Here is a 7,673-nt window from a genome sequence, read left to right as displayed (position 1 = left end):
TACCTCCACATTCCTATCTACCAAAGCCATCAATTCCTCTGGTCCATAATGGGGGACCTTCATTACCAGTTCATAGCCCTTCCCTTTGGTTTGGCGTCGGTGCCACGGATCTTTACCATGGGCTCGAGTTCATGCTCTCCTGTGGCTCTGTGGGATCTCAATTGTGGGCAATCTGGACAACCTGCTCCTGTGGGTAGAGTCTGTGTCAGATCTGGAACTCGATCTTTCAATCACAATCAGGTCATTGGAGGACTTTGAGTGGACACTAAATCTTCGCAAGTCAGTCCTTCTTCCTTCTCCTAGCTTGGAGTACACGGGTCTTGTTCTGGATACGGGGGTGGTCAGAGTTTTTCTCCCACTGGAGAAACTTCAGAAGCTTCGCCTTCATGTCCTTTATCTAGCCTCTCTGTGGTCTCCATCTGCTTTTGCATGAAGGTCCTGAGGCTCAAGGTCCCTTTCTTCAGAGCGGTTGCTTATGCCCAACCCCACACCAAGCCCTTACCGTGAAAGATTCCGGCCAAGTGGAACAGGGTCCTGAGGTCACTGGACCAGGCCATTCACTTGTCTGACCTGGAAAATGTGTCTCTGTCTTGGTGAATTTGTTCTCCTCCACTGCTGTAGATTGTTTCTATGGATGCAAGATTGTTACTATGGGTGCCAGTCTCTTCAGTTGAGGGGGGGTGGGGGTGGGTCACTTTTTGGTTCAAGGTTGATGGACTCCAGAGGAAACCAGGCTTCCGATTAACATTCTGGAGATCAGGGCAACCCATTTGTCCCTCTCCATTAGTACAGCTCTTCTCGAGAGTTGCTCCATCAGGGTCCAATCGGACAATGCCAAAGCTATAGATTACATAATCACTGAGGCAGCACCAAGAGACTCGGCAGCTGCTCTGGAAGCATCTCGGATCCTCGATTGGGCTGATTTCCATGTCCCAACCTAGTCCTCAGTCCACATTCTGGCAACTGACAATTGGCGGCCAGACTATCTCAGTCTTTAGAATCTGGATCAAGGGGAACGCTCTCTACACATAGAGGTCTTTCACCAGATTCAGCAACGCTAGCGCACGCCAGACATGGATCTTTTTGCATCCAAACTCAAATGGCAATTTCCCAGGTGTTTGGCCAGGACGAGGGATCCCTGGGCCAATGCATCAAATGCACTGGTGGCTCTGTGGGACAACTACTCCCTGATGTATGCCTTTCCTCTGTTGAAACGTCTCCCCCTGGTTGTTGTGGAGGATCGAGAAGGAGGACATGTTGGTATTTCTGGTGGCTACAGATTGGCTATGTCAAGCCTGGTTCGCAGATCTTGTTCATCTAGTTGCCGATGTACCCTGGTGTCTTCTGCTTGGTCCAAACCTTCTCTCTCAAGGTTTTTTTTTTTTTACAAACTTGCGTTCTTTATTGAAACAGTATGCAGGTGTACATTGCATTAATTTCATGGTACATATAGCAGGCGTAATCAGCATATCATAGATAACAGTTGAGTCAAGGCCTTACAATTTTGGAAAACAGGCAAGGTGATGGGTATGCAACAGGTACATTTTTGTATATAAGCTTACTTGTTATACATCAGTAATCTCAGTTGTTATAATTTTCTAGCGTTGTTATCTTTCTATTTTTATTTAGGCAGGTGGTGTTTCATCTAGTTCATCACATGTGGAGGCTTCGTTTAGCCAAATATCCCATATCTTGTTATATTTGGTGGGGCATCCCCTGTGAGCATAAATTTCTTTTTTATATGGCAGGAGAGCATTTATCAGTGCAACCCATTCCTTGACAGTAGGCGGTATTGCTCTAAGCCATTTCTTTGCAATAAGCACTCTGGCAATGAACAATGTTTCCTGAAGAAAAATATGATGAAATTTGTCTGATTCAGGATCTGGGAATACTCCCAGTAGACACTGTTTCGGGCATAGAGTTAAAGGGGAGCCCATGTTATCATGAATAAATTTAACTATTTGGGCCCAGTAGTTTTGTATTATTGGACAAAGCCAAAGGAGATGAAAAAATGTTCCCTGAGGGCTTGCACATCTAGGACAAAGTGAGCTCTGGTTAGTTTTAAATTTGGCCAGTCGTGTGGGGGTCAGATATGTGCGGTGTAGGATAAATAGCTGCGTAAGGCGGTCTGATAGTTTATGTGAGACTTTTTTGCAGGCTTCTAGGGCTTCTTCCCATTCCTCATCCTCCATCTCACCCACGTCTCCCTCCCAGCTCTCCTTTAGTTTATAGGCAATTGTTACCGCACCAGGGCGTATTAAGCATGAGTAGAATATGGATATTAGCTTTTGTTGATCTGGGCCATTTATCACAGCCAGAATATCCAATTGTTCCAGGCTAGGTGGAGAGTTTTGGAATTGGGTCTGTAGAGCGTGGCGAAGCTGGAGGTATCGGAAATGCATAAAGTTAGGGAGCCCAAACTGGTCTTTTAGTTGTTGGAATGATTTCAGTACGGTCCCGATGTACAGGTCTGCCAAATAAACAACTCCTCTAGAGATCCACAGCTCATTATCAGGTAAATGTAATAGTTCGGGTAGGCCTGGGTTGTTCCACAGTGGTGTCTGACTGTGTGTTGAGGGAATTTTAAGTTTGCGTCCAACAATCTCCCATATCTTACAGTAGTTATATAGTAACTACTATATATACATATTGTGTTCTCTATTCTCTCTAAGAATAAGCTGGAAGGGGTGGATGTGCATTTTTGCAGCTTGAGAGCCTATTAAAAGCATGAACCGCTCCCTATCACCTTTATCAATATGAAAGAAGTGGGATAGCTGTGCTGCTAAGTAGTACAAGTTGTAGTCTGGCAGCGCCGTGCCCCCTAAATCAGTGGGGTTTTTCAGCACCTGCCAGGACAACTTGTGCCGTGCTTTTCCCCACACAAATGTGTTTAAAATCACTTCTATAGATTTGAAAAATCTCAGGGGTATATAGACAGGAGCATGCCAAAATACATATAGGAACTTGGGTAACAGTATCATTTTTGTCAAGTTTACTCGACCCATAATTCCCAATGGCAGTCTGGACCATAGCTGTGTTTTAGTTTTTAGTGTTTGAAATAGCGGTTCCAAGTTTAGTCTGATATAGTCTGCTGGGGTGCATGTGATTTTTATGCCTAGATATGTAAATTCACTAACGCGCATCAGTGGTGAGGATGTCTGTGTCTCTGTTGGGGCTCCAAGATCCACAGGGAGTATCTGAGACTTTTCCCAGTTAATCTTTAGACCTGAATAGGTTCCAAATTGCTTGATAAGTTTGAGGGCCGTTAACAGGGAGTCACCCGAATCTTCTAGGTATAAAAGCATATCGTCCGCATATAGACTGATCTTTTCAATCAGTGGACCCCGGCTCAGCCCCCCAACCCCGGGGTGTTCTCTCAATGATGTTGCCAAGGGTTCCACCGCCAAGGCGTACAATAAAGGGGAGAGGGGACAGCCCTGCCGAGTACCTCTAGTTAGCGGGAATGTCTGCGACGTTTTACCATTGATCAAGATCCTGGCACTTGGAGCTTGGTATAGAAGCTGGATCCAGCGGATGAATTTAGGGCCAAACCCGAACCTGGCCAGACACTCCCAAAGGTAGTCCCATTCGACAGAGTCAAATGCTTTAGCAGCATCTAGGGACACTACCACTCTGGTGCCCATTTGGTCGTGTCTGGCCTGTAAGTTCATATATAGCCTACGTAAGTTAAACGCTGTATTTTTTGTCGGCATGAATCCGGTTTGATCGGGGTGTATAAGACTCAGGATCACCTTATTCATGCGTAGTGCCAGGACCTTGGCCAATATTTTTATGTCTAATTGTAGTAGTGAGATGGGGCGGTAAGATTCAGGGAGTGTTGGGTCTTTACCCGGCTTTAGTATGAGTACAATAAATGCCTCATTCATTGATTTAGGAAGGGATCCAGTTTCGAATATATAAGTAAATAACGCGTGGAGTTTGGGGGTTAAAATCTCACTGTAGGTATCATAAAACTCCAGTGGGAGACCGTTGGACCCGGGAGCTTTTGAAGAGGCGAGATGGGACATGGCTTCCGCAACATCATCTTTAGAGATGGGCGCCTCCAGTATCTCTATTTGAGGACTTGTTAATTGTGTGAAGGCTACATTGGATAGGAAGTCTGTTATTTCTTGTTTTGATTTGTTAGTTTTGGACGAGTATAGAGAAGCGTAGAAGGCGCGGAACACATCGACCACCCTGTCAGGATCCTGTATCATAACTCCCGCGTGATCTCGTAGAGCGACAACAGTAGGTGGCCTGTGTTCCATATGAGCCAAGTAGGCCAATAAACGTCCCGCGCGCTCTCCACACTCGTACACTTTTTGTTTAATGTAGAATATTTTCCTTTCTGCTCTTTCAAAGTGAAGCCCATTCACTATACGCATTTGTATTTTTACCTGATTCGCTGTTTCGGTGGAGGGATGTTCTGAAAAGGCTTTGTCTCCATCTGCCATAGATAGTTCTGCCTGTCGGATAATGTCATTTGACGTTCGTTTGTGTCTGGTTATTTTTTGTGCTAAAAGCATGCGGGCGTGGGTTTTGAACATGTCCCAAACTAGGTCAAAAGAGGCTGTGCCAGTGTTGGTACGAAAGAAGAACTCCCACTCCTCCCCCAGATTCTCCAACCCCGGGACAACTGAGAGCCAGAAGGGGTTAAGTCTCCATGTGTAAGAAGAGGAGGGGGGGCCCACCTCAAGTTCTATCCAACAGGGGGTATGATCTGAGAGAATGCGGGGGGACATCCCTGTTTTTTTAAGGTTTGGTGCCAAAGTGTTGGATATAAGGATTAAGTCGATTCTCGACATTGTGTTATGTGTTGCAGAGAAGCATGTAAACGTTTTTGTTAAGGGGTGGCGGGACCTCCAGGCATCTATTAGTCCCATCTCATCAATTAATTTCCCGAAGCGTGTGGGAGAAGGTGTATTGTCAATCGGAGGTGTCAGGGAAGTCCTGTCTAGGTGGTTGTCTAATACCGCATTAAAATCTCCCATCCACAGGGCTGGGATTGTGGGGAATTGTGCCATAAAGTCTAATCCCTCATTGATGACGTTAAACTGGAACGGGGGAGGTATATATATTGCCAGCAAGAGTACTTCCAGTCCGTTTAATCTACAGTGTATAAACAGAAATTTGCCCTGGGGGTCAGACCTCAGTGTCAACATAACAAACTGCGTTGTTTTGGCTACTAATATCGCCACCCCTCTAGAATAGGCTGAGTATGGGGCCTGGTAAACCCATCCCAGCCAAGGTTTTTTAAGCGAGAGCATTAATTGACCAGTTAGATGTGTTTCCACCAGGACCATCACCTGCGCCTGTTGCGCCTTAAGGTATGTCATAAAGGCATTCCTTTTGGATTTGTCTCTAAGACCCCGAACATTCCACGCTAAGCATTTTAGAGATGACATAGCATTGTGATCAAAACATATGCATAGCCCTCGGCCTGCGTCGACCCGTCCCAGCAACCGGGTGTACCCGCCCAATATCGCTGGGAGGCGTCCATCAGACAACCCGAAAGCATGCGAGCAGGTCTATCATATATACTTCTACACATTCCTGCCGGATCTGCATACCTTAGTAAAGTGTCACGTGTTACCATCAAAACAATAAGAACGATAAACTTAAAATTAAACAAAACATTGTTATAAACTATTGCACCGATCTGGCTGGGCTCCCCACTCCCCCCGCACAAATATGCGCGGGAGATGTGTTCCCAGACAGACCAGGGAAACTTATCTTGTGTAACGTTTACAGTATAAACCTGTATTGAAATAGCGGGGTCCAATACGGTTCCCGCGACTAACGGAACAAACATCCGCTGAAAAGCCAGCAACAGTGTGATGAAAGCTATCTTCAGGAGTGGGCTTAACAAAAAAGGTGGTAGGATAAAAAAACATAAAACAGTCACTGTATGCCCAGTCATTAAACTTTTGGGTGGGGAAGAGCTCGAGGTTACTCTAGACAATCGACAATCACAGTATAAGGCTTTGGGGTGAACAAGGGTCTCAAGAGGCGAAAGCGATGTGTCCATTCTAGGAGCTTAGGGGAAGAAGGGGAGGAGAGCTTGATAGATGGGCACAAGCCTGGTGTTGGAAATTGTTGTGGGGATCTCCCTTTGGGCTCGTATAGAAAAGTTCTGCGTCCCTCAGCACGGCCGTGCTGAGGAGATCAGCAAAGAGTGCTATACGCTTGATAGTGCTCAACAGAGAATAGCTGTACAGTTGTACGAGTATTGTCTCCAGTGGGATGATTATAAGCAAACCAGCCTCTCCCAGCGCCCCGAGCCATAGAAAGTACAGTGCAGTGTGTGGGGAGATGTTGCAAGGGGGGTTGAGATACCTTATCTGGAAGCCGGACGGAGCGTTTTGTTAGAAAGGAAAGAGCTCCATGACCTTATCACAGCCGTGACAAGTTGGCCGGCAGGAGTAGCTATTCTCCCGGTGGTGGGCGGCGAGGGGCAGCTCGGTCCTCCAGCCATGTGAACACTGCCTCCGGGGTATCGAAAAAGTGAGTGCGATCATCCCCCACCACGCGGAGCCTGACGGGAAATAACATGGCGTATGTGTAGTGTCGAATCCGGAGTTGGCGCTTTGCTTCGGAAAAGAGCGCTCTTTTCTTCTGCACCTCCGCTGAAAAATCCGGGAACACCTTTATTTCGGAGTTCCTGAAGGGGATGTTGCCTTTTAGCCTTGTAAGGCGGAGGATAGCGTCCCGGTCCCTAAAGTTCAGGAATTTAGCTATAAATGTCCTGGGGGGTGCACCTTGCGGTGGAGGCTTTGCCGCTAAGCGGTGCGCTCTTTCTACCACGAATGACGTTGAGAATTCTGTTCGTCCAAAGGTAGAAATGAGGAGGTTTTCCAAAAATGCTGGGGGATCTGAGCCCTCCGCACCCTCTGGCAGTCCCACAAAGCGGAGGTTACACCTCCTCAGGCGGTTCTCCATGTCGTCCTGCTTGGATAGAATGGAGTGGAGTTGTTGCTGTATATGATCTGTGGCCTGCTGCAATGGCGGCATTGCATCCTCCACTCTGCTGATTCGAGTCTCCGTTTCCGTGACCCGTTCCCTGAGCTTTTGTAGATCCTGCCTTATGAGGGACACATCGATCTTCACCTCCTCTATCTTGCAGGTCAGGGAGCTTTTGCAATCTGATATTGCCTCTAGGACCCGGGCTGTATCATCCGTCGTTGGCTCAGAGGAGGAAGATGCATCGGCGCCATTTTCACCTGAGTTCCCCTTCTCCTTCAGCCGGTATTTGTCGAGTTTTGCGATTGATTCTGCCGTTTTTTTCGGCGGCGACATAGTAGCGGGAGGTCAGTAGGAGAATATCTAGCTGTATAGGGGTAGAAAGACTACTGAAGATTGCAGGATTTTGAGGCTACGGATATTCCCTCGAGCGGAGCTCCCGTGTTGTGCTCCTCACACCATGCCGGTCCAGGCCACGCCCCCCTCTCTCAAGGTTTGAACTTCCACCCTGCTTTACAGCCGCTGGCTTTAACGACGTGGCTGTGGAAAGCCAGATTCTGAAGGATAAGGATCTGTCTCTCAGACTGATATTTCCATGAGGCTTCGACCCCAGAAGTCCACCATCTGGAAGTTGTACTTTGCATATTGCAATCACTGGGTTTTCATCCCGCTAGTTCTCTGTGGCCCGCCTTTTGGCTGTTCTGCAAATGGCA

This window comes from Aquarana catesbeiana, linkage group LG01 (assembly GCF_042186555.1).
Source record: "Aquarana catesbeiana isolate 2022-GZ linkage group LG01, ASM4218655v1, whole genome shotgun sequence".
NCBI classification, from domain to species: domain Eukaryota; kingdom Metazoa; phylum Chordata; class Amphibia; order Anura; family Ranidae; genus Aquarana; species Aquarana catesbeiana.
This window is presented reverse-complemented; position numbering follows the sequence as displayed.